Source organism: Tenrec ecaudatus, chromosome 8, assembly GCF_050624435.1.
Source record: "Tenrec ecaudatus isolate mTenEca1 chromosome 8, mTenEca1.hap1, whole genome shotgun sequence".
NCBI classification, from domain to species: domain Eukaryota; kingdom Metazoa; phylum Chordata; class Mammalia; order Afrosoricida; family Tenrecidae; genus Tenrec; species Tenrec ecaudatus.
Window position 1 is genome coordinate 131,607,491 of NC_134537.1, and position 7,027 is coordinate 131,614,517.

Here is a 7,027-nt window from a genome sequence, read left to right on the forward strand (position 1 = left end):
GTCAAGATATGAATAATTTTTAAAGACTTCCACCCTTATTTCACATCAAGAGCCAATAATTTATAAATGAAATGTGTATACTTTTTGGCTGTATGCTTCATTAAGAATTATTTTCAAATAAAGATAATAACTCTGTAAAATATAGTCATTCTATACTTAAATGTGGGTAGCCAAAACTCCTACCAAAATGAATGAAGCAGGCAAGAACATGAACTAATACTTTCTGTCTTCCATCTGTCAGAGTATTTGAACAAGACTCTACATATAGAGTATGGGTGAGGTTTGGATGGGGGTTAAGCAGGGACACCCTATAACACAGTCATTTTCAGTAATATTATTATGAAATCTTGAAGTTTTCATTGCTAAATGCTTTCTTATAGAAATAAGATTACACTATAATAAATTAAATATATTTGAACTTACTCTTGTTATTTAAGTGAAATATACCTCCCCCTGTGCCCATTTAATCTTATATTTCTTAAACGGCTCAGATTAAATTCCACATCTTCTAAATAAATTTTGGCACTTGCTCCCAAACCATTGACCCCTTTCCCTAACTGACACATAAGGATTATTTTGACCTCACAATTTAGGAATCAAGGCCTATATTCTTGTCCTGTTCCATTTCCCAGAATAAATTCTAAATCCTGGAAGCAGTTTTGCTTAATCATTCCTTTGTGAGTAAACTATTTTAAATCGATCCAGCCATTTAAATTTCTCTGTGGTACTTTTCTTAAATTTCTTACATCCTCCATATTCCTTTCATGGAGGACACTAGTATTAGTTTTTTTTTTTAACATTTGCAACCACATGTTACATTGAAAAGGGTTTTCGTATCCATGACATCCCATGTGAATAGTGTACAGTATATTGTTGGCAAAATACATGTCAGTGCTGGCAGTGGTGCAGAAGCTGGGGGTCCTGGTCCGGCAGGGTCGGGGCCGGCGTGCTGGGCTGACTGTTTCTTGGCTGGGAGTACTCCTGTGGGCATTTGGTTCACTGCTGGGTCCTGCCACTGGGCTGTAGTTCCTCTGACCAGGTCCCCGCCGAGGGTCGGGGCTGGTGGACGAGGTGCTCTGAGGAATACTTGCCGACATGGCAGAAACAACGGCCTGGGCAGAGGGCTGCTGCATCATGAAAGGCTTTTCGTCCGGGCAGGGCACTACATCAGGGGAGGCGGGGTTTTGGTTTTCAGGAGGCAGGCTGGACAACTGTCCTGCTAGAGTCGAGAGCTGATTTAAAGGGTTGTCAACCAGGAGTTTTTGGGGGTCCCTTGGGAGGCCCCCCGTGGGTGTGGTTTTCACCATGCTCTCATAGGCGTCCGTTTGAAGGTGTGGGATTTCGTGGATGAAGTCGTTAAGATAGTCGGGCTTCTGGACCACCATGGACGGCGGGCTCAGGTTGACCAGGGCTCTTCTGCTATAGCTCAGGTTGCTGGTCTTCAGTAAAACCCTCCACATCTTCTTGCTGCTCAGGGAAGACCTGGTACAATTCATTGGTACCATTTTATGCTTGCGCCTCGGATGGTGGGAGAGGTTGCTCCGGTCACTGTGTGGATTCTAATGTGCTCCATAAACCGGGCCGTCCCTTTGCTGGCGTAGCTGCAGTACCAACACTTGAGCTTCCCATCAAACGCCCTTTCAAACCCGTCTACTAACATTCCTGAGTTTTCGTCCAGAGAAACTTCAGACGGGTGATCAAATCCACTTTGATCACCATCTGTTCCGGCTCCCTGAAGAGCCTCCGCTTCTTTGTCCCCACAGAGATCATGTTCACGTGGTGGGTCTGCTGAGTCAGGTACTCCTGAAAATCTTTCACGAAGTCCAGAGGCTCGGGTTTCTTTTCACCCATCTTGGCTTCCGTTTGAAGGTTACAGTTCGTTACACCTCCAGACTTTTGCACCGAGTAACCCCCACCGCCTGGTTCAACGCCACTGTCGTCCCCGTAGCCGCCGTCTTCGTCACCGCCGCCATATTTGTTTAGTCTCCACTTCCTTCCGCTAATATTAGTCTTAAAAACACTTCACTATTGATCATAATTTCACTGTTAATTTTAGAGTAGAACCAAATCAAATTCAACCTCAAGTTTCATCTCATTTACCTTTGCACCGTTACTTAGTTTTTATTGTTTATCTTGGTTTTATTTTTGTAGTTCGATTGTTTTTGTTTTTTTTCTCTCTCAGGGGTATTCATCAAAAGAAAACATCGCCTGATTCTTGTATGGTTATGGCTTCACTTTTTGAGAGTCGTTGATAATCGCACTGTCGTTACAAACAACTTTCACAGAGTGATTCAAGAAAGAAGTCAGATCGGTAGACTGTATCAAAAAAGAAGTCTTCTAGATCAGATTAAATGCACTTAAGAACCCATAAGTAATTCAAAGGAAAATCGGAAAAGATTAGCCAACATATATAACTTGCCATGGTGCAGAGTGATTGTTACAAAGTAATGGAATTCCATTGTGAAGGGTTTTTCATGCAGATTTGTACCACTTGTCTGCCATTCTGTTGCACTGTGTGGCTTCTGTGTTACTGTGATGATGGAAACTTTATTACTGGTATTTCCAATATCAGCAAGGTAACCAAAAATGAACAAGGATTTCAGACTCAGAACAGAATATGATGAAGGAATAGGCTGTGTACTACAAAGGAATTAGTTACTAAAAGCTCTATAGACAACATCCAAAACATTATCAGATACTGAAAAACCTGACCATACGTGTTCCAGTGGACTCAATGGAAGAGAATTTTGCTTTTGAGCATTTGAGTGGTCGTTGCATACATTTCAGTACCGGTTGTGTTGGATGGACTTCCTTGTGTGGGGTTAGATAGCATCCTTTTACAAACAGCATTGTACCTCCAGGCAGATCTGGTAATGGCCTTTTTCTAGGAAGTAATGCAACACCATTCCTCTTAAATCTAGGATTCCTGCCATTATAACCATGTGATTTTCTGATTCAAAAACGCCAATTCCAGTCTTATATAACTCCCTGGTGCCTAGAGTCATACCATTTCACTTTTGACACTTGCCAACTCTCCTAGGTTTATACTTGATATATTCCACATTCTAGTCATTAATAGGTATTTGCAGCTGTTTCTTCCCATGTTGAGTCATGCTCCTCCAGAAATGAGTATCAAGAAAGGTTTCCTCTGCAGGCTTTACTCCACTGGTCCCTACGGTGAAGTCAGCGCTTCAACCGTGTATTGAGAACTTTTGCACCTTGGGGGCCATCTTCTGACAGCCTCTCTGACACTATTCTGCTTTTATTTATAGACTTGTCAGCATCTGACAGTGTTTCGATGTTGTCCATAGGGTTTTTAGTGACTAATTCCTTTGAAGTCCACACTTGAGGAAGGGGTGATGCAGAAGTTCAGTATCAGCAGCTGAAAACAGGTCAGGGGCTAATTGTGGAACAGATCATCTTCAATTGATCACATATAAGTTCATGTTGAAGCTCAAAAAAATTAAAACAAGTCCACAAGAGGCAAAATATGACTTTGAATATATCCCACCCAAATATCAATAACATCTCAAGAAGAGATTCAATGCACAGAATGACAGGGATCTAATGACAGAAGACCTGATGGGCTGTGGTATGACACATCAAATAAAATTCATGAAGAAAGCAAAAGGTCATTTAAAAAGAGGAAAGAAAGAATAGATGAAAGTGGATATCAGAAGAGATTCTGCAACATGGTGTTAATCAGAGCAAAGCAAAAGGAAGCCGTGATGAAGTCAAGGCGCTGAACAGAACATTTCAAAGAGTAGCTCGAGCACACAAAGCAAACCATCACAATGCAATGTGTAAAGAGCGAGAGTTAAAAAAAAGAACTAACTCAGCATATATTAAATTGGAAGTACTCAAGAAAAAATTTCAAGCCTCCAGTTGCAATATTGCAAGATTTTATGAGAAAAATGATGAAGACTTCAAGAAGCATTAAAAGATGATAAGAATGTAGTCACCGTACCAAAAAGAATGAGTCTATAATCAACCACTTCCTGATGTAACACAGGAGCAGGAAGCAGTAACACTGCAGGAGGAAGTCCAAGCAACACTGAAAACACTAGACAAAACCAAGCCTCCAGGGGTTGATGGAATATAATTTCAACATGCTGATGAAGCACAAGAAGCACTCACTGGTCCATGCCAGGACATTGGGAAGACAGCTACTTGGCTTACTGATTGGAAGAGATCCGTATTTGTACACATTGTAAGAGGGGGGACACATAGAAGGCACACATTTAAGAAAAATATCATTGATATTACATAACAGCAAAAATTTCCAGAAAACCATGCAACAATGGTTTTTTTTAAAATTTATTAGGGGCTCATACAGCTCTTATCACTGTCCATACATATACATACATCAATTGTATAAAGCACATCTGTACATTCTTTGCCCTAATCATTTTCTTTTTTTTCTCCTTTTCTTTTTTTACATTTTATTAGGGACTCATACAACTCTTACCACAATCCATACATATACATACATCAATTGTATAAATCACATCCATACATTCCCTGCAACAATGGTTACAGCAGTATGCTGTCAGGGAGCTGCCAGAGGTTCGGGTTGGATTCAGAAGAGCCTTGGAACAAAGGATGTAGTGGATGGTATCACATGGATCACGAATGAAGTCAGAACACTGAAAAGGGGCATTCTACTGATTTACTGGATCGGAAGAGGTATTTGACTGTGTGGGTCAGAGTAAACTATGGGTTCCCTTAAGAGTGAAAGCCCCAGAACACTTCCTTGTGCTCACACAGAAACTGAACGTGGATCCAGAGGTGACTATGTGAATGGAACAAAAGGACACTACATGGTATGTCCTTAACAGCAGGAAAAATGTGCATCAGGGTTGTGTCATCTCGAATTCATTCAATCTCTATGGTGAGCAAACAGAGAAGCTGGATTGTGTGAAGAAAGACACCGTGTCAGGATTGGTGGAAGATTTAATAACTGTGATATGTGGATGACACAACCATGCTTGCTGAAAAATAAGAAGATTTGAAGCACCAGTTGATGAAGATCATTGGTTTACTTAATGTAAAGAAAACCAAAAAGCCTCGCAAATAGGCCAATAGGTAATATGAAAAATGGAGACAAACTCAAATTTGTCAAGGATTTCATCTTGCCTGGATCCACAATCAAGGCTCATTGAAGTAGCGGATAAGAGATCACACAAGACATTGCATGGAGTAAATCTGCTGCAAAAGAACTCTAAAGTGCTGAAAACAAAAAAGGTTACTTTGAGGACAAAGGTACAATTGACCCAAGCCATGGTATTTTCAACTGTCTTGTATGCATGTAAAAGTTGGAAATGGGCTAGAATTGGACTTAGGGACTAGCATTGGATTTATGGATTGATCTAGACTGGGCTGGCATATTTGCTTCATATAAATAAAGCTCGCTCTTATTGGTATATGAGTGCCCTTGAATTTGATTCTCTAGTCAACCCTGTCTAACACATACAATACCTTGGGAGTGGGGTACTAGATACATAAATCATGCAGATGGAGAGTGGATGCCTGTCTGACCTCTGCCGCATGATAGTTTTTCTTCCATGGTTAGGTGAAGGACGGATATGGCCATGTTGTTTACTAAGTAGTTTTCTGGAAAGGAAAGGAGAAGTTAAAGTTTTGATTATTTTCTTTGGTGCTTGTTTTTGACTATTCCTGTTTGAAATGGCAAAAATTAATGTGATAAATATAAATTTTGAGCTCGGGGTAAAATGACCTCTTGGACCTCTCTCCGGCTGAGTCCATGCTGTCTAGTCAAAATGGCTGAGAGAAGGCACTACCCTGGCTTGAGGCAATGCAGCCAGAGAGACTTAAGACCACCTGTCATATGAATGGGGCCATTTAGATAAGGTTTGAATTTGAGAATTCAATTTTAAAAATTGTGCTTAAGATCTCGCTGTAATAGGTTTATATTGATTTCTTCTGCTTACTGTTATTGATATAATGATTGATAGAAATGATGACTAGGAATCTGAAAATGGAGAGTGTGTAAACTCACTGCTTCTACAGATTAAATTAGATATTAAATGGGTATAGCACAGCCTGCATAGAAGGCTTTGAAAACCATAAGCCCCACACAGTGCCTTGAGTACTCAGGACATTTACATTTTAAAAAGATTTGCTAACTGGCAAGACTAACTGTTGGCAGACTGAAGTAAAAATTCAATATGGCTTTTTGAATTTTGAACAGATATTTGTACCTGGAGCTGGAAAAATTTGGACTCATGAATAATCTTTCCTCTCTATGACTGAATATTAAAGGGAGTTTGTGGACAGCCTGAAATGCTTGTTAGGTGACAACCTGCATCAACTTGTTGAGTGGAAGTAGGAGAAATGCAGCAATACAGAGATGGGTTGAGTCTGGCCACTGACACCCATGGACCTAGTTCATAAAGACTAGAGGGGAAGAGGAGATCAGGTTGTCTGGTCTGAAGTTTAAAGAATTGTGTGGAACTTGAGCCTGTGGCATGACCTAGCCCACAGGGATAGGGGGGTTGTTGAGGATTTGTGACAGGGCCCATGAACAAAAAGGGAGGTGACTGATGGGTATCCTGGTGAGATTAAGTGAGGCGGCCAACCTCGAGTTGACCAGAACCCAATAAGATTTTTAAGCCTATGAAATTGGTGCATATAGGTGCTGACTTTATGGACAGCCTGTCTGAATTTGACTTTGCTTATGGATGCGGACTCACAAGGTCCCAACTGTTACAAAGATTCTTCTTATCAAAGAACATGCTTGTGTTTTCAGAGCACTGGGTTGATATAAGTGGGCAGTATAGAAATTGAATACCCCACAAGGGGAGGATAGGGGCATGGAATGACTGACTTACAAATATTCATGGGTGGGGGGTTATATATTGATAGGTTATAGGATTATGGTGTAAGTTTTCACATAACTATAATTGTTCATTATAAGATATTTTTGTTTGGGCTGCTTATAAAGCGTTATGTTTAAATGAGGCTGTCACACATTGAATTTTGTGTATTTTAGTTTAATTCTGTTAGC

The 7,027-nt window shown here is 40.5% G+C and overlaps 1 pseudogene; it reads right to left on the minus strand.

Moving 5' to 3' along the window:
• Window positions 1-686: 686 nt before the first annotated feature.
• On the minus strand, window positions 687-1,958 carry LOC142455538 (zinc finger protein Pegasus pseudogene; annotated as a pseudogene).
• Window positions 1,959-7,027: the final 5,069 nt, after the last annotated feature.